This window comes from Motacilla alba, chromosome 8 (assembly GCF_015832195.1).
Source record: "Motacilla alba alba isolate MOTALB_02 chromosome 8, Motacilla_alba_V1.0_pri, whole genome shotgun sequence".
Classification (NCBI taxonomy): domain Eukaryota; kingdom Metazoa; phylum Chordata; class Aves; order Passeriformes; family Motacillidae; genus Motacilla; species Motacilla alba.
Window position 1 is genome coordinate 16,094,971 of NC_052023.1, and position 19,095 is coordinate 16,114,065.

A 19,095-nucleotide genomic window follows, 5' to 3' on the forward strand; every position below is an offset into this window, starting at 1 on the left:
ACTGCAAAATAGTTATTTCAGTATCCTGGAATGCATGCTGAGTAGTGGTTTCTCAGACAAAAGAATGAGTGAGGAAACTTAGAAGAACAGTCATGTTCAGTTTTAAAATTTGTCCCAGTTTCACAGGCCTTGGCTCTGGGTTCCAACAAAGTGTGTGGAAAAGGACTCAGATAAAGCTTTGGAAGTGTATTTTTAGTTAGATTGTTCAGATAATTCAAAGAGTAAAAATGGGATATCTGTAAAAACAGAAATAGTCAGCAGAGTAGCGTAAGAATTTCAGCAGAAGAAGCTATATCTGAACACTCAGGAAGCACTCAAATCTGTCTATTAGTGTGTCAAACGTGTCCCTCTAATTCAATCCCAAGCATATAAGAATTTCTTCTTCAGACATTATGTGTGAACTGTCATTCAAATATACCTCTAGCTTTTACTCACTACATTTATACTGTACTCTAAAACTGCAAAGAAGTTTTTACTTAATCTGCACAAAAGAGAATACTGATTTTGAATTTTAACAGGAGCCACATAATGGCAGTTTAAATATTTCATGTAGATGTCTTAATCAGCAAGTCATTTAACCCAATCCAGGTAAGAGAGTACTTTTTAAAGGATCCCATTTACAAACCAGCAATAACCATGTTTTGTCACATTTTATCAATGATGCTTTCCAAAAGAGGAGGGTGTCATCTCATTTGAGATAATTTTAGGAAGCAGAGCTTTCCACAGTGACTGTTAAAAAGGCACATGCTGAGGAAAACAGTGCTTATTAGGATTAATTTAGGACTACGGGTACTCACTAAGCCTGAATTGTATGCGATCACTTCCACCATTAATGCATTACACATTATCTCATCCTTTAAAAAAAAGTCTATACTGACAATTCCTTTTTTTTCCCTGACAGAAGCTGACAGAATTTAAATCTCAGGCCCAAGGGAGGAGAGCAGTGGCTCGAGGCCCACAGCCCTCCTGTGCTGCAGCAGGACAGCACAGAGGGCAGCTCAGGCCAGCAAGGGCTACGAGGAACAGTGACAGCCCATCCTTTCAGGAGTTTCAAGTAGTATGTTGTGGAAAATTAATGATGCCTGACTGTCAAAGCTTGTGTTGATCAAACAGCTCTGCAGCCTGCTGAGAGCAGAGAGGCTGAAAACGCCCTCTGAGAACACATCCTGCTGTTGCTGCACAGGACCCAGGAACAGGAGATCATAGTGCTTCATAGCGGTTCAGGGAGCTGAGAGCTGGTGTTAACAAGAGGCCCAGGCTGGAAATGAGGGTGAGCATTCAGGACACAGAGCCACTGTTTCTAACCCCAGGCGTACGTGAACTCCAGCCCCTTTGTACCTCTTGTGCCAGAAAGGGTCACTGTGAAGCACAGCCTGGGGCAGCAGCAAGTTGGGGAGCTCCTGAATGCAGAGATGTTGGGAATCAAGGTAGACAACCACAACACGTGCACAGGGGCTGGCTCATAGGTACTTCTATCCCATACCAGTAGGATACCATGTGAAGCCTTTCCAGTACTCATGTGACATCAGAACACACATACCACATACAACCCACCACCTACACACCCCTACCTGTATGTTAAAAACCTCATCCATGACCAGCCTTCTGATCCTGCTGCAGCAGCCAGCTGGTGTCCTCCTTGGCATGGTGAGCACCTCTGTGGTCCTTCAGTCCATTCTAAAACAATCCACTCAGGCCTTCAGAAACAAAATCTGTAGTGCTCCCTCCTTTAGCTTTGCAAACAATTTGGGGGGGGGGGGTCACTCTTCCTTCCTTCCCAGAAGGAAGAGTGATCCTCCTTTGGGTTAAGAGATGCAGAAAAGGCTTGGCTTGTAGCTGTGGCCTCCCAAACATGGAAGACTCTGAAGCCCAAAGTGTTTGCAGATGGCAGCCCAGGGCCAGGTGGAAGGGTAATGAAGAACACAGCACTGTTAACCAGAGGGCCACGTGGCCAGCTGGCACTGAACAGGCGTGGGCAGGTGTGGCACACACACAGCTGCAGAGCTGCAGTGTAAGGACCAAGGCACATGGCTCTGTTGGACAGGTATGGGGGTGCTTCAGGCAAAGTCACTTACTGGAGATGACCCAGATTCTATGCATGTGGGGGCCAAACTGAGAAGGTTTCTGAGCAATTTTCCTGGAGCATCCCAGGTGGAGCACTCGCAGAGAGTCCCAGAGGGCACATCATGCTCAGGCAACACAGCCTTAATGCTAACACAGGAGCACTTTTACTGGACGGAAGGACAAAACTATTTGGCCTGCCTACATCTGGCAGTTCTTTCTTTTTCTGAGAAGGATGATGATATTTTACTTGCAGGGAGGGGAGGCTGACTGAACAAGTCCCATTTCCCAGCAGGAGCAGGAAAATTAATGGCTTCCCCACTGCAAATGTCATGTGAGTGATTACCTGTGCACCTAAAAGGAAAAATAACCTCATATAAAATGTAGTATGTATCAACCTCAACTTAAAATGCCTCCTAGCTATGGGATCCCAAAAAAACCCACAAACTCAAGCCTTGAGTTTCATTTAATTTAGAAATTAAATTTTTTACCTTTTTTTTTTCTTACACTGGCCTGGGTTTGAAAAGAGACTAGAAAAAGGAACTACCACAAAAGAACTTGTAGAAGACCCCAAAAATTCTCATTATTTTATATTTTACTTCAATGGAACTTTAAGGGTAAGAAGACTGGCCTGGTCCAGATTTGATCATTCTTTTCCAGAGCCTGGGAGACTTGCAGGAGTGCCTGTGCTTCACATTCTGCTTCATGGGAATGTTATTTTGATTTTTATTTCACTAGTATTTAAAAGCACTCACTAGAAGTTCCTGCAGCTGTTTGGCCACACAATAACAGACAGCCTCTAATTCCTCATGCATGGCACTCAGCATGGTGTAATCAGAAAAAAGGCCCCAAACCTGTTCCTGCATTCTAGTGAGTGTGTGTGTCACTTTGTAGGAGATCAGAATTCTGTCCAAATTCTGCGAAGTCTAACAGAACAACAGTTGCCAAATGACAAAACCTATCAGAAGACACAGAGTAAAAAGGCACATCTTTGTTTCTGATCCTCACAGCGCCAGTACTGGCAAGAGAAACATCAAGGTTTCCAAAATAAAGCCAGTTAACCACCGTAACTGCTATTAAATATAAACAAAGACATAAAAGTAAGGTCCTTGGAAGACAGTATATGAATGTTTGAAACAGTGGCTATGTATACAATTACTGCTTTGTTACCATTATGTACTCCTGGAGCTGTGCAGCTCCACTGCCTGTGCTGGGAACACAGCCACAGACCTCTGGGACCTGCAGCAGAATCCCAGGAGCAAAATTTTTGCGCGGCCACACTGTGGAGTGGTGGGAAGAGAACAGGGACTGCAGAGATGTGCAGCTTCTCCCCCTTTACTGTCAGACAGGACACATTGCACAAGGAAGCAGCAAGAGCACCTTCACTGTCCTTCTCCCCTGTAACTCCCCTATCTTAGTGAAGGCCAGCAAGCCAAATTCGTGACAGCAGCTAGTTGTTTTAAAGGCTCTGCCACTGTGGTGGTAAGAAAGTATGTGCTGGCAGCCTAAACCGGGTAAAATTACTTGGAAGATAACAGTGAGAACTTAATGGGTATTAATTAGTATGTTAAAAATACAGCCATTTTTCTTGCATTGACACAAAACCTGTATCCATTCAATTTAATCAGTAAAAAAATGGATGCAGTATCGTCAACATGTATACAAAATGCAGGGAGTAAAATGACATTGTATGGGTCTATTCAATACTTACAATTTCAGCAGCCTTGTTTTCTGCAGGTACAATGCTGGCATTTTTCATCTGAGCACAACCTATAATGAGCCAGATTCTGGATGTGAGGAACAAGACTCTGATCCACTATCCACTGGAGTACAAGCTGGTCTTTTGGGGAACTGCTAGAAGATTCCAAACAGAACTGTTTGTGCAGAATTGGACTGAACTGCTGTCCAAGACACGGACATTAACTGGAGCATTCCTGGTGCTTCAGTATTATAAAAGAAATACACTAAAATAATTAATTGATGTCATTAAACTGCTGTGGTGTTGAACACATATTGCACTCAAACATACTGAATGTTGACAATTTATTATTTCAGCTTTCATGACAACACCTCTGTGGTAATATTTCTGCAGTATCTGTAAGATATAGGAAGGGGAAGTCTGCACACTATAAAGTGCCACAGAACTGAAGACTTGTCAAAACAAAATGAGCTATAAAAACAATAATATTCAAGCAACATCACTCTCATTAAACACCTAATGATGCCACAGGCATATTAGTGGGGAAATGCTCATGAGACTCGTGAAGAATTAGGAGAAAAAAAAATAAATAAAACCCCTTCTCCTAAAACCGCTTGCCAAGCTGTTTGAACATTCTGCCGCAGGCAGTTTCTCGAAAAAGATGGAGATGTGAATGGAGACAGGCAGTGACTATTAGATGCTGATGATGGTGAGGGCAAGCAGAACTGATGCTAGAGATTAAGGGCTGCATTTTGCTTTCAGTTGTTTCGCCTGTCCCAACATTTCATAGTATTTAAATGTTACATAAGGCATTTCTCCTGTCTGCGCCGCTCAGCAGCCATATTTCCTTTCTGGTAGGGATTGTCTTGGGAAACTTGCCAAGCTGTGACAGAGCAGTGCATAAAAGGAAATCATGCTCATAAGCTGGGGGTGGGGAGAGCTGCAGGTGAACAGATTCAGTGCAGCAATATATAGACACTCTCCTGTCTCAGAAACTGAGGGTTTAAATGAAAAGGGGCCCCCAGTGCTGCTTTAAAAAAGTGCATAGGGCCGCTAAAGACCCCAAACATCCCATTCATTTGCTCCAGGGAGGGTGTGAGCATAGTGGAGCAGAATTGCTCAAGCCTTCACTGGCTGCTGCTTTGGCAGATTGGAAGAACAAATAAGTAATTTCTCTTAAGATGCCAAAAAAGCTGCATCCAGTCTCGGAGCACGTTCATGATACACAACACCTCCTTTACACTAAGGAAGGTGCTAGATCTTTTAATTAAAGAAGGAAACACAGGTGGGGACTGCCTCTTGTAGGAGTAAGTTATTACCTGCCTGCCAGGACCTGCCTGCAAGGTTTGGCATTTCCTACAGAATCCAGGGAATGCACTCATCGTTAATATTGATTATTTATTAATAGTCAAGCTCTCAGGTAGCTGCTGGCTTTTCATCTCTGTACCTCAAAATGCTTTATAAAGGAGATCATTACCAACAAAAGAACACAGACATCTACGTTTGGGCTTTGGCATGGAAAGAGTGTCACACTTCACCTGTAGTAGATTGCCAGCTCAGCTTTACTCTGGCCACCTGCCCTGGAAACAATTAAATTACTGGGGGCGGGTGGAAGGATTCATAGCTGAAGTTCAATAACACAAACATCTAGAGGAGATAAGGCAACCCTACACAGTGTTGTGCCTGGCTAGAAGATGTGGAGGTCAAGGAGACTCTCAGCTTGAAGTCTGCCACACTGCAGCAATCTCCAGGCATCTCCAGATCAGATTCATTACTACAAGGTGCTGCTGTGGATTACTACACTGAACACTTTTAACTGCTCCATCCCTGACAGAGATTTACTGTCCTTTCACCATCTTCACTTGATAGTAAAAGACAGTTAAAGAAATGTGTTTGAGCTGATAAATTTTTTGGCAGTTTTGCACTGCACACAGACTAGGGTTTTTTATCTTAATGACCTGCAGCTGAAGCAGATGTTTTGCTTTAGTGTTTTAAAGCACTTCACAAAACTTTACATTAATTTATTCTTTCACAATGCATGGGGGGGGGAAGAAAGCTTGATATCGTTACTCACATAACAGAACAATGTGAAAAATGGAAACAGATGTGTCTCATTTAAGCATGAATAAGAAGGAAATGAAAGATTAAGAAAATGCCATGGCTTGGTTAAGTCAAGACCACTTCTTATGGATCTCCAGTGAGTCCCGAAAGATCTTCCTAACAACTTGGTCCCTGATTCTGCAAGCACATGGAAGTGCTTAACTCCAGCTGCAGAGGTTGTCTCACATGATTCATTTATAATACTTTTAAAAGCTGTATAGTCAAATGAATGCTTTACAGTAAGGAATTGAGGGATCAATGGCATCGTTCCTGAAGACAGTAAGGCACTTACTATTTTCACAAACTGCAGACATCAGAACTTGAATATCAGAATAGAAATAAAGTCAAACTCAAACTACATTGTTCCTGAAACATGAGTGCTTTGATTTTCTGCAGCACCAACAGAGAATTGCAAGATCCATAAACAGCAGCCAGGGATCTGCTGAGAGCTCCAGCCTTCCCCCTAAGGGGTGCAGCTCCTGGCAGCAGGCATCTGATCTGCTTTGGCAACTGCCTCTCACCAGAGACTGTCCCTGCAGAAATAAAGGTCCAAGTTCAGCTGCAGGGACTTTCCCTTAAAAAATCTCCAGTGACATGAGTTTTACTGAGGGAAATGCAACCTTAACAATCCGCCACTGAGAAAAAAATTACTTGCAGGGATGCACTGAACCTGGGCAAGGGGTGTATGTAACAGTGCCCCTCTATTTGCACGTCTGGTAGGACTTGGGTGCAGACAAAGAACCCATCTTTCATTGTTGGCACTAATTTTGTCTTAAGCCTGCCTTGGACACTGAAGGATCAGACAAGTTTGTTCCCTCCCTCCTTCTTTCCAGAGTAAAACCCAGACCAAGAAATGTGTCCTTGTCCCAGAGGCATTGCCATGGCTCCCAGTGGCCTCCAAGGTGCCCTGGGGCTCTCACCACTGTCAAAGGCAGGACAACCCCAACTGTGCTCACAGCCACGAGTGAGGTGCAATGATTTCTTCCACCACAGGAGATCTTCCTGCTATTTCCATTTCATCAAATGACTGCTCAGACAGTTTTCACTCTTTGTTGCTCCAGAGCAAATTATCCTCTCTCCAGCCTAACTGAATTATTTTAGGTCCATCTGCAACTGCATGTCCTTCCCCACCTGGAAGAAGTGTAGCCACTCCTGATGTTCCCAACAGGGAACAAAAGCAAAATACATGTTCAGATTCCCCATGAATTACAGCACTGTTAAAAAAAATTAAATCCTTTTTTTTTCTAGACCGTACCAATTTATTAGGAACCATTGGGTAGAAACATGGAGCAGTATAAAATTCCTTTTACAAAGGAATTCTTAGAAGGAAAATTGAAAATAAGGCTTCAAATATTCTTGTTTGACTTTTAAGGACAACATTTCAGTTCTAGGAAACTGTCACTTTCCACTCAGCATTTTTAATATGAAAATAATGTTTCTTAATTTGTCACTGATTTCAGCACAGTTGCCGAGAGAGATTTGGCCCTGTGTGCAGTCCACAGACTGTGCATGCAGAATTAATACTCTCGTTAACATTACTATATGCAAATGCTCCCAGGATGCAAAGAGAGATTTGTATTTCAGATTAATATTTTATGGGAGTTTTGTGTGTACATGATAAATGAATAAATGGAGGGACACAAGGGGACATGAAGAACATGTGCATCATGTGTGAGAACTGCATTAATTCTTAAATGTTTGCAATGGCCACAAGATGGTTAAGGAACAAAAAAGATTTATTATTGCAATTACATAGGCGGAGAGAACAAGGGAAGAAAGATGACAGATCAAGGGAGTTGTTTCATGTTACAGTTTCTCCAGCTGCAGAGCTGCCTTCAGAGGTTCTCCAGACCCTTCTGCCCCTACCCCTTCTACCCTGTGTGCCTTCCTCTGTCTACAGATCACCATGCCTTTAGTTCTGCCAATTCAACCGTCTGCATGATCAAGCTTTAAACCGGCTCTTAATTACAACATGGAATCACACTCTTCATTTACTTGGTCTCTCCTTCTTTTTCATATTGAGGGCCAGTACCATATAAAATCTCAGCACTAATACAGTGCTGTGGATATGAAAAAATAGGCATGTCAGGGAGACTGAGAAGAGATCTCAAAATTTGTGGGTTAAAAGGGAGAGTTATGTGGAAAAACTGTCACTGTTTTCCCTCTGTTTCAGCTCCTGGGTCACCCCTTCACTACCATTCCAGTTGTCCTTATTCCACTGAAGCTTTATTGCTGCTCTAGAATGACATGAAGCTCCCTCACACTTTAACTATAAAAAATGTAATATTGTATTTGTCCAAAAACCTACATGAGTAAAAGAAGATCCCTGAGGGGATATTATTAACTGCCTGCTACTTATCATTGATGGTTATTCTCTGAGACAACTCTCCTGTTTAATCTTTATGCTCTCGACAATAACCCTTCTCTCTTTTTGATCAAGTGTTTAATTTTCTTGAAAGATTTTCTCCGACTTTAGTTATTATTGAAGGGGATTTTAATTTTACCCCAACTCTTTAATGGCTAAATCTTGCATATCCACTATTTCAAATAGGGGTATTTAAGTTACTCTAAGTAAATAGTTCAAGGATTTGGTCTTGATAGGTAGCTGGAAAATTTCAAATCAAAACAAAATTGAAATTGCAGTTTCTTTTCCACTTTAGAATAGCGTTTTTTGTCTCCCTGAATGACCTGTCAGTGTATTGGAATAAGAAATGGATACTGCTAGACTGCTACAGAGCATACTCCCATGTCAGCACAGTTTCATCAGCAAGAGTGGCAGCCCTGTATAGGAAATCAGTTAGCTGGTTATTTCATCTGCAGCTGATCAAAGATAAACAAGATTAAAAAGACAAACAAAGGAAAACAGTGATGCAGAATGTATTCTTACTTTCCTAGCCTCCACAGACAACATTATTGCTAAATTTCCTCTAATTGTTTATAGTAGAACTTTATAGCAAAAAAGATGAGAAAAAAAAGGAAAAAAAAAACCCAAACCAAAACCAAAAGAAGTTCCGAAGAAAGCAAAGCCAGAAACCCTTGAAACTTTCTTGCTGCCCCTTCTAACAAATATTCTCAATCCTTCCCAATTGTCACTGCATTCCACAGCACAATTTAAGTCCAGATCATTGGTAAATATCTAATAATATAACAGTTACATTTAGAGCAGCCCATTGAGCATGGAAATATTGCACCATAGGACTGAGAAATCTTTTTGGGAGGCTTGTTTTGTTTTGTTATCCTGCGTACTTCTGTTTCCAATGACCTTGTTGTCTGTCATAATTACAGTCTACAACATTCTCCTGTTCCTGGAGCCAGTAAATTATTAGAGGGTCCGTGATTTTGTCTGCATTCTCAGTGTTGGTTCATTGTCTTCTCTTGTCTGATTTGGATGTCTGGGAATGGAAGCACAGAGCCTCAGTCTGCTCCCTCCCGTGCAGCCACTCTCCTTCCCTTGTTCCCATGTTCAAAATGGGAGCTTGGTACACCATTCTTGGAGCCTGAAGCAAGACAGTCATTCCCTTATCTTCCTTTCCCCTTCCCCACAATAACCCATCCTCACTGCTAACCTCCCTCCCAGCATGGACTTGCTCACGGGCTGCAACCAGAGAGGTGCCAGGAGTTGCATAGGACACAGCTGCTCCACGACCAGGAGTTCAGGTGAGGAAAGACTTGAGTAGAAGTAAGCAGGGCCAAATGCCAGTTAGCAGACACCAGAACATACAGATCTACATCTATACATCTGAGCCTTACGTATCCCAGTCTGTAAAAACAATGTTGAAATACTTCCCTATTTCTCAAGGAAGTTACTAGGGTTAATAAATGAATGCTCACATAACACCGTACTGTCAGAAAAATACTTTCCCTAAATCAACATGTTTTCAAATATTTCAACTGATGAAATTAATTTTACAAACAGGTACAACACAGACTATAAATGGTGGCTAATAATATCAAAATAATCCCCTTAATATTCTTCTAATATTGCAAAATCTTTCAGATTCAGTTCCCCTGTTGCATTTCTGTTGAGGCAGTTGGACTCAGCAGCCCCATTTGCTTTCTCAGCATTAGATGCCAGAGTACACAACAGTATGGGTGGAAAGAACACAGCAAGAGCGAGGTGCATCACCAAAGAAATGGAGCAACAGATTTAAGAAGAGCATGATTCTCACAGCAGGTCAGCTGAAGTGGCAGCTGTGTGTTTCTGGGCTCGTACCAAGTGCCTGCTACCACCTTACAAGAGCATTGTGGCTTTAAATTTTATCCCAGTTGACTTGAATACATACATATTTTCTAACAGTACCACTGCTCTTCATGAAGTATAGGTTCTGCCCCAGCACAGGACAAACTTCGCCCATATTTCATTTTCCTACCCTCTAAGGCTCAAACAAGAGATGTGTGGAGAATCTTTGTGTGCTGCCCTTCACACTTGCCATCAAATCTTCCCTGCTTAATGAGCCATGGGCTGTTGCTCTGAAACAGAGGACATTGCAGTTCAGAAGAAATAAACCCCTGCAGATTAATCACCTGGCTTCTTCATGGGCCCAGCTCCAACCAGCAGACAGTGTGAAAGCAGAGCATCTCCACGTGCACTGCCTGACTGATAAGCATGTGAGCTGATCCCCATGCTTGGCTTTGACAAGCATATAGCACATGAGCCTGATTTCATTGCTTATTTCAAATATATACCAGAGGTCTGCAAACGTCACTATATCCACAGAAATTAACAATATGCAGCCATTTCATGATTCTCTTAGTGTTCCCCCCTTCCTGCCCCAGTAAAATAGTATCTATTTCATGCTTCTTGATTTTTGAAGTGAGTGTTTTATTGCTTTCTAAACAGCACTTAACTGCTAGGTTATCATTTCTGCATCCACCATGCAGTAATCCTTGCAAAGACAAGGACCTCAATTCATCTTGAGAACTACACTTTGCTAGAAAGTGCCCCCTGACTAAGGGTTTTCCTGCTCCTTGGTAAATCACTAGTAGCTTTATTGTTACTCAGTCTGTTCACTGCATTTTGGTACAGGAGCCATACTAGTAAAAGGAAGCAGGATTAAGTGCTGGGCAAAAAGATGGCAAACCCATCAAAAGCCCTTTGTCAAACCTTGAACTTAGCATAGGCAGGACACAGTGCTTAATTTGCTGGAAACGCAGAGAAAAGAAACAGCCAAACAACCAGTTGTGCAATCAGCACAGCTTCCCCCTTTCCACTGCAAAGTAAGCTCAGAAAAGACTAACAGGATATGGCACAAAACAGTTAAACAGACTTGAAATGCTCCAATTTATGTAATGACAATACCCTTCCATCACCATAACCCACCTCTTCACCCTTGCCTGCCCCAGCTCTCCATGGTTCGAGAGCCTTTTTGAACAGAGTGATTCTAGCATAGCATGAAGGAAATACCAGCTTTATCTTTTGGTCATTTCTTACCTTCTTTCTCTTGCTAGCTCAAATGTCAGTCTCATTCAACTCCTGATTTAGCCTATAGCAGGTAACAGTGAACCCTCATCCTCAGTTCAGATATCTATGAGCTTGTTTCCCACGTTTCCATTTGTATAGCCCTCAGAGGCTGCAGGAACATGCTGCTTTGATTGCCTTTACCTTATCCTTCCTATGGTCATGTGGGTCAGTGGCATACCTGCAATAAACCGGGACTGCTATTTCAACCATTAGTCACTCTTCAGCTGGAAGGCAGAGTCCTGTGGGCAGGGAGACTCCAGAGCAAAGCAGAGGACAGTGGTGTCCTTGATGGTTACTGTGTACTTCAGCTCCCACCTGCTAACAGGCATCCACGGGCACCACTGTTCCCCTGGCTGTTCCTATCTGATCAGGTTGCGTTGCTATTGCAGCATTTCAGTAAACAGGACCCAGAGCAGGGTGTCTGCCTCTGTGACCATGCACCACAGCTAAATCCTCCACAGATTACAAGTCGAAAAAGGTGTGGTGTTTACCTGAGCTGAGGATTTGGCCCTACAGGGGCCACCAAGCAGGGCTCTTTTCAGGCAACACAATGAACAGCATTTGATTAAGGCCAATGTGAGTGGATTGTGCACAGCACGCAGAAATTTCCCAGAAATAGTCCTTTAGAAAGAACCACCTGGATTCTACAAAAGGAGCCATAAATTTGGAGATCTCATAAATTTAACAGCACTTCAAACTGGACATCTTTGTAGCCCTTCAGTGTCTGCTGCGGTCACAAGCCCTGGAGTTGGGCATATTAATTCACCACATCTTCAAGGAGGCAAAAGCACTGCTGAGAGGGATGCAAACATGTTTGCTTTATTATGACGCATAAGGACTCTGCCTGGAGTCTCCCAAACAAGCCTTCCCTTTCCTTTAGTGGCACAAGAACAGTGCACACTACATGCTTTAAATGGGATTCAAGTCACTTTTTCATTGCTACTAGAGCAGGTACTGCTGGAGATAAAAGCAGCTGTCTCAGAAGAGCAGGTATGACATCTGGTACATAGCACCAAAAATAAATCTTTAACTTCCTCTCATACCTGCCAAACCTGTTCCAAGGAAATAAGCCTGGGAAATATTACAAATACACACTTCTCTCTGATTTCAAAGGAAGAACTGACCTATTTTTTCTTTGCCCATTTAAAATATTCCCTATGAGAAGATCAGTTTGCTAAAACAATAGGCTATGTTTGGAATAATCCCAATCATAAAACAAAACTGCATGCATATGAAAAGGGCAAGTGGCCTGATGTTTGCACTGGAGGTAATTCACGCTAACACCGCTATTTATAGTGCAGCAGCACCTTAGGGACACAGTCATGCTCAGCACACCCACTTGGTACACACGATACAAACATGAAATCTGATAGTCTCTCCCCTGCAGTGTACTCATCATGCTGGTGATTTATGGAAACTGGTTCTGTAATGACATATAATTTGGGAGTGGTCCTTTGTGAAATCATTTTCTCTGGTCATATTTGTGTAGTATTTTCCATATCCTTTTCAACAGCTGACCTGGCTTACCAGAAGACAAGAGATTTGTGTATTGGAGAAGATGACCTACTTAAATCAGGAACAATTAAAGACCCAGCTCCTATTTACACGCTTGTGTAAGGAACCACATACACACACACAAATCAAAATGAAGATGCCAGGAAATGTTTCTCAGTGCTACAATTCTGGTCATACAGGAGGGTCTAAGACAGGGGGAAACAATAAAAGGAAGTGCTTGTGATTCATTATTAGCAATGTAAATAGGACACATTTGGAGCCTGTCATCATCCTGATCGCTCATCTGCTTTTATTAGTCCTCATTCTTTATTCTTATTGTCTTGTTTTCTGTGCTTGTCGTTAAAGTTAGTTATATTATAGGCATCTGTTTAGCATATTCTATATGAAAATGCAAATAGAGATGAAAACCACCCGTTAAATAAATATATGCAGCTTCCATGTCGTGTACATATTTGACTGCAGCATGTCAAACACAAAAGAATTATCACTTCCTAAGTCTGCACGTTCATTATGTGCATTACTTTTCTACCAGCAGATGGCAGTTTACTATTGCTTCAAATAGGTTATTTTGTTAATGGCAGACGTTTCAAAGTCCTGCGGGGTTGGTAAAAAAACTTTCAGCTCATTTCACAGCTAATTTTTAACTCAGTTTTCTTCTGCATCATCCCCTCTAGAAAATGTAATCAGGACCAAGCTATTTGCTTCAGTTTACAGTCCTGCCACTGACCAATGCTAAGCACTATCTAAACAGCTCCCTGACAGCAAGTTCATGCACATCAGTGGGTATTATCCAGCCTCAAATACTCACTGCTGCTACCAGCCCCTTAAGGCACACCTCACACTCCCCAACTCCCAGTCTGTGCTCGGAAATAATGCACAACATTAACACTGGTGGCAGGGGCAACATGAGGGATGTGACTGTACAAAGAGGCCAGCGGTTTATTTACTGCTGTGTTACTTACTGCTGTGTGAAACTGTCTGAATTTTAGGTAACAAAGAGTTAAAAATACCATCTGGGCAAGGCTGGCAGCCTCCTGCACTGCAGCCGAGGAGGTCCAAGGGCAGCAGGGAGTCTGTGCCAGGAGATGCAGCCTACAGGGACTTTCAGAAATCCTGCTGCTGCCCGAGGCCATCCTTTAACCCAGTCATGAGCCCATCTTGTCCTCCCTAACAGGGCTGAGAATGTGAGTTTTCCTAGTGAAACACTCCAGCAGGGAGCACAAGCAAAATGAAGGGATAAGTCAGTCCAACAATGCTGTAACACCTGGGCACGGATTGACCCTGGGCATCAGCTCACATGTACAGACCTCACAGGCACACCAGTGCCATCCACATCCTAAAACCAGGCACTGGGAGAGACTCATGCTCCAAGAGCCTCTGTCTCCACTGACCATGTGGTGACATTGCTTGTCTTCGCTTCCTGCCCCAAAAACTCCCTCCTTTGAGTCAATATCGGCATTCAGGGCGGCTGATGAGGACACATCGTCATAGCTCACAGCTGGATTTGTTCCCTCATCCAACTCTGCCACCCACCACAGAAAACAAATGCTCCTTTTGGCTGCATCAGCCACAGAGACTTGTGCCGGATTACAACCACATGACTCCTGGCTTCCCAGGGGAGCAGAACTCCTCTCACACCACAGGCGTGGCCCTTCACTACATGGTGGTATTTCAGGCACACATCCTTGCCAGCCACTGATCACAATGGTGGGTTGAAACAGCCTGTACAGAGGGTAGGAAGGAGGAAAGGACTCCTGTAATCTGCCCATTGGCTGAAGACAGACTAGTTTTGTGACTGGACGGGGCTTTTGTTAATTTGATTTTTTGCTCTGCTTTACACAGGAAACTGCCCTTTTCCTAGGGCTGCACAGGTCCTTTCAAGTCCTGCAACTCTTGAATTTGTTCTTTGTAATCTCACGCTGGAGTGGCAAACAAGAGATCCAGAGATCACTCTGCATCTGATAAAGAACTAAACAAAGCTAAAAGTTCCAAAACAGAGTATTGACACACACCAGTTTGTAACCTGTCTTGGGAATGCAATGTTTTCTTTTACAAGTAGTCCCACATTTTTAATGATCTGCAGAGAGACACAAATTCACTGGTGGTATTAAATTAGAAGTGAAAAACAACAGAGACAGCAAATGCATTACGAATGGGAAAGAGAAATGAAAAACAGAGGAAGGAGAAAGGAAATGTAACAACATTTGGGAAAAACAGGAGAGCAATACAGTGTGGGGAACAAGAAGACATGTACATGGTATCAGGCACAGACTGACCAAGGGAGATCAAACATGTGCCAAGAGGAACAGGTCAGCAGTAGGAGGGGAAAGACTAACAGTTTTTTTCTCCTCAATGCTGCAGACTCCTGCAGATGGAGGACACTGGAAACCCTTTGTGGGGAAGTCCTCATGCATAGAGCTGTGCTTGTAAAAAAACACATGGACATAGTTCCAACAGCCTTTTGTTGGAACAAAGAGCAAATGGAAGGATTTAAGAATCACATAATGACTTTTGATAATTCCTAAACAATCACATAACCAGAAAACACATGCTGATCAACCTCTTCATGTGGACAAAAGTAAAGGTGATGTCCATTTGAACCTGACACCATCCTATCAATTTCTGTTTCCATCTGAGAAATCCTTTAAATAACATTCAGAGTAGGTTTAACATCCATTATCACTCTGTTTGATTATTCCACTCCTAAGAGAATGGACTTCAAAACTGTATTTTCCAGTTGGAGATTAAAGAGCTACTTCTAGGCTTCCTACCTTCTTTAACAAAGTAAAATTCCGCTGCATCTCAAAAGCTAAACACTAATACAGATAGGATTTGCTATCATTTTAGTAAATGTTAGCAGCAAACATTTAGCATTCCCATTACTTTCCCACCCAAACCTCATCTCTCATCTTGAGAAGCGAACTGGATTTTTTATACCCTCATGCAGCCTTGTCTTGTGCTCAGGGATACCTGCCATTGTCGGACCCCAGCTTTTCTGCTCGGCTTCACAAAGTGAAAGCAGGTTGTTGCCTCAGGGCCTGAAGAGAGCAGCTTTTCACGCCTGTGATGCACAGGTACCCCGCTGACCTTTTAAGCAGCCCGCTGCCCTCCAGGGAGGCTGCTGGAACACGGGGAATGCTGCTAGCTCACCGCATGACACACCTGCAAACAGCAGCTCCCCACGTCTGATGCTGTGGTATGTACTCGGCACTGGAAAGCAACACACATTGCTTCAGAGTGCAAGGCGAGACGGATTCTTTTCACTGCACATCAGCAAGCACTGCAAGTCCATTTAGCTTGCCTTGCATTTCTTACAGTAAATCATATCACTTTCATACGGCAGGCAGAGTCACAGCACTTGCCTCTGACTACAGCATACATCCCCAGACACAGGGGTGGAGGGGAGGTGGGGAGATAGGACAAGTCTCTCAGTAAGGGACAGAGCTGGGCTCTCTCAATCTCACCCTGCAGAACCACGAACTCCTGGCCCTGCTGCTGGGGAAAGCAGAGGGAAAATCCCACATCCTGATAAGAATCCAGAGCAAAACCATGCCCTGTGGAATTTGTCCCAGGAATGGCATTGCCTAAATCAGGTCTAATTGCCATGCAAGATAGGATGAAGAACCTCTTAATTCCCCAGACTCTGTCCCAAAGGCTGAGCACTCTTAGCGCTCATAATCTTGTGCACTGAGTCGTATTAAATAAGTTGCAGGACTCAGCCTAGGTTTGCCACACCTCCTCCAGTGCACTGCTTTAGAAACAAGGGCGAGTTGCAATCTGAGCCTAAAAACCAGGGTGTGCATTCCCTTCCTCGACTCACCCCAGGCTTTATATTAAAGCAGAGCAGGAACTAGGTGGCTTACCTGCTGTCATCCCCTTCTAGGTTTTAAAGTTTTCTGTCAGGGCACAGAAGAGCCATAATAACTAAGAACCACATTCTTTCACTTTGCATCAGATTTTCCACCTTCCTCTGTGATTTACCATGCCAAAATCTCTGCTATTTGAGTGATATGGAAAGTGGCAGATGAAGGCTCAAAACCTGTAATGCTGCCTAGAATATGCAGCAAATAGAGCCTAATTAGAAATTAATATTTATGAGCTGTGATCCTCTAACATAATTGGTTCTGCCCCTAAGTATCACTAGAGTATCACTCAGAAGACGAGAAGGTTTGAGGTGAAGTCTCTTAGTAGAGAAACACAGCAGATACCATGCGGGGAGCAGCAGCCTGGAGGCTGACAGGACCTGGTTCTGCAGAGCCGCCGGCCTGCCCGACAGGGGCAGAGGAGCCCACGGACAGGAGGGCTCCGAGACATTAAATACCTGCTGGGGCTGAGAGCCGGGAGAGCTGCAACAACCAACAGGGGCTGGTCCTCATCAGCCGTGCACAGCAGCGGGCTCCTTCCCGGCGGAGGCGGACGTGGGCGCGTCACGTGCGGCCGTGTCCCCGCGGCCCCGCTTCCTGCGGCCGTGGCCCTGAGGCCGGTCCCCTCAGCCCCGCTTCCTGCGGCCGTGGCCCTGAGGCCCTGAGGCCGGTCCCCTCAGCCGTGTCCCCGCGGCCCCGCTTCCTGCGGCCGTGGCCCTGAGGCCGGTCCCCTCAGCCGTGTCCCCTCAGCTGTGTCCCCGCGGCCCCGCTTCCTGCGGCCGTGGCCTGAGGCCGGTCCCCTCAGCCGTGTCCCCGCGGCCCCGCTTCCTGCGGCGCCCCGCGGAGGGCAGTGCCTTGGCCAGCGGGGAAACGCCGCTGTCTCGGCAGGGCTCACTGGGAGAGTGTCCCGGAACAACATACCCGCCTTTGCCCGCTGGTTTGTAGAACGAAGTCCTAGAAATGAGTGTTCCCCAAAACGGAGCTTCCACATAACTGAATGCCTAAAGAAACTGCACCACAATGTGTATAATGAAGTTGGGAATTAAAACTGGAGAGATTCAGCATTTGACTGTGTGTCAAAGGAGGCCTTGTCCCATCAGAAGTCAACCGATGACTAAAGCCAGGAACAAAGCAAACCTGGAGCACCTGCAGAACAGAGAATACCATCGAACGAAGCGAACAGCTGAAAAAAGAGAACCATTAGAATTATATCCCTTTTCACCTCCTAGCAGTATTAACCACAATAAGGTGAAACCTAGACAGAACTGTTGAGTGTATGACAAGTTTTCTCCAAGAACCTGTAATTTTGTTCCAGCATGTGAGATCTTCGCACAAGCTCTGCACTCCTGCATACTCCACAGTTCTCCTTGGCTGGGGTGTGGGACAAACACAAGAGCAATTCTTCAGCCAAGACTCATCTCTATGGCAAAAACAATGGACTAATACACTCACTGTGTCAGCAGGTCCTATACATTAGAAGCACTGCAAGGGTTAATAACAAAAGAAACGGCAGGATATATTAAGTTTCAATTACAGCTTGTATACTGAAAGTAAGGATCCTTATTCAGGAGTGAATCCTACTCAATGAAACACGAATTTTAAGTAAATGCAAATAGCCTACACTGAAAATGTGAAAAATAAACAAAATATCATTTAATTTAATTTGAGTGCCCAAGCAAGTAATTTTCAAGTCTGTTTAATGTTTCAGAAGAAAAAGCCTTAGTTCAGTCTCTGCAAATGGTTTTAGTTACTTCTGTGACTTTCCATCTCTTGAGGATAATCTACTCCTAATAAGGACAATTGCTTAGATTTATTACCCCACTGAGGTCTTGTTAAAGATCTAACAAAAATCCTATTTAAATGAAAAGGACAATAGAATTTAAAGTCAGTGTAGAGTTTAATTAAAACCTGAAACAGAATCAATGTTTTCATGCATTAGAAAAGCAAAAACAGATTTCAAAGCTGTTAAACTATGTGTAATTGGCATAAACTATTCATTGAGCCAAAGTTAAAAAAAAAAAAGGCAGACTATCATATGGAAATTGAAGTCTATTAATAAATAAAAAACCTGATACATGTGCACAGCCCCATATTTTTGCATGTATTTTTTTATTTGCCTAATTTGCTAAGCATATCTTAGAGCAAACACGAAACAAGCTAGCTGTTAAGTTGAACAAATCCAAAAGGGACAAAAAGAGACTGATTGAAATCAATGCATTAACATGAACCAGCATTTAAAAACGTTTCATAATGTTCCCAAAGAGAGCATGTAAACTGCAGCAGTCTCAGTGCAAAACTGCTGTAATCTGTATTCCCATATAGTCGTTATTCATACATGGGAGTATACAGCTCCTAAGTCATTTTTCATGCATGAATAGTTTAAAACCCAAAATCAC

At 43.5% G+C, this 19,095-nt stretch overlaps 1 protein-coding gene across 1 annotated transcript in view; it reads right to left on the reverse strand.

Annotated features, from left to right (window-relative positions):
- ZNF644 (zinc finger protein 644) overlaps positions 1 to 17,286 on the reverse strand; it is a 73,514-nt gene extending 56,228 nt beyond the window's left edge. The window contains exon 1 of the mRNA XM_038143758.1: positions 17,158 to 17,286. The gene's annotated coding sequence lies outside the window, so the exon portion shown is untranslated. The remainder of the gene's footprint in view (positions 1 to 17,157) is intronic.
- Positions 17,287 to 19,095: the final 1,809 nt, after the last annotated feature.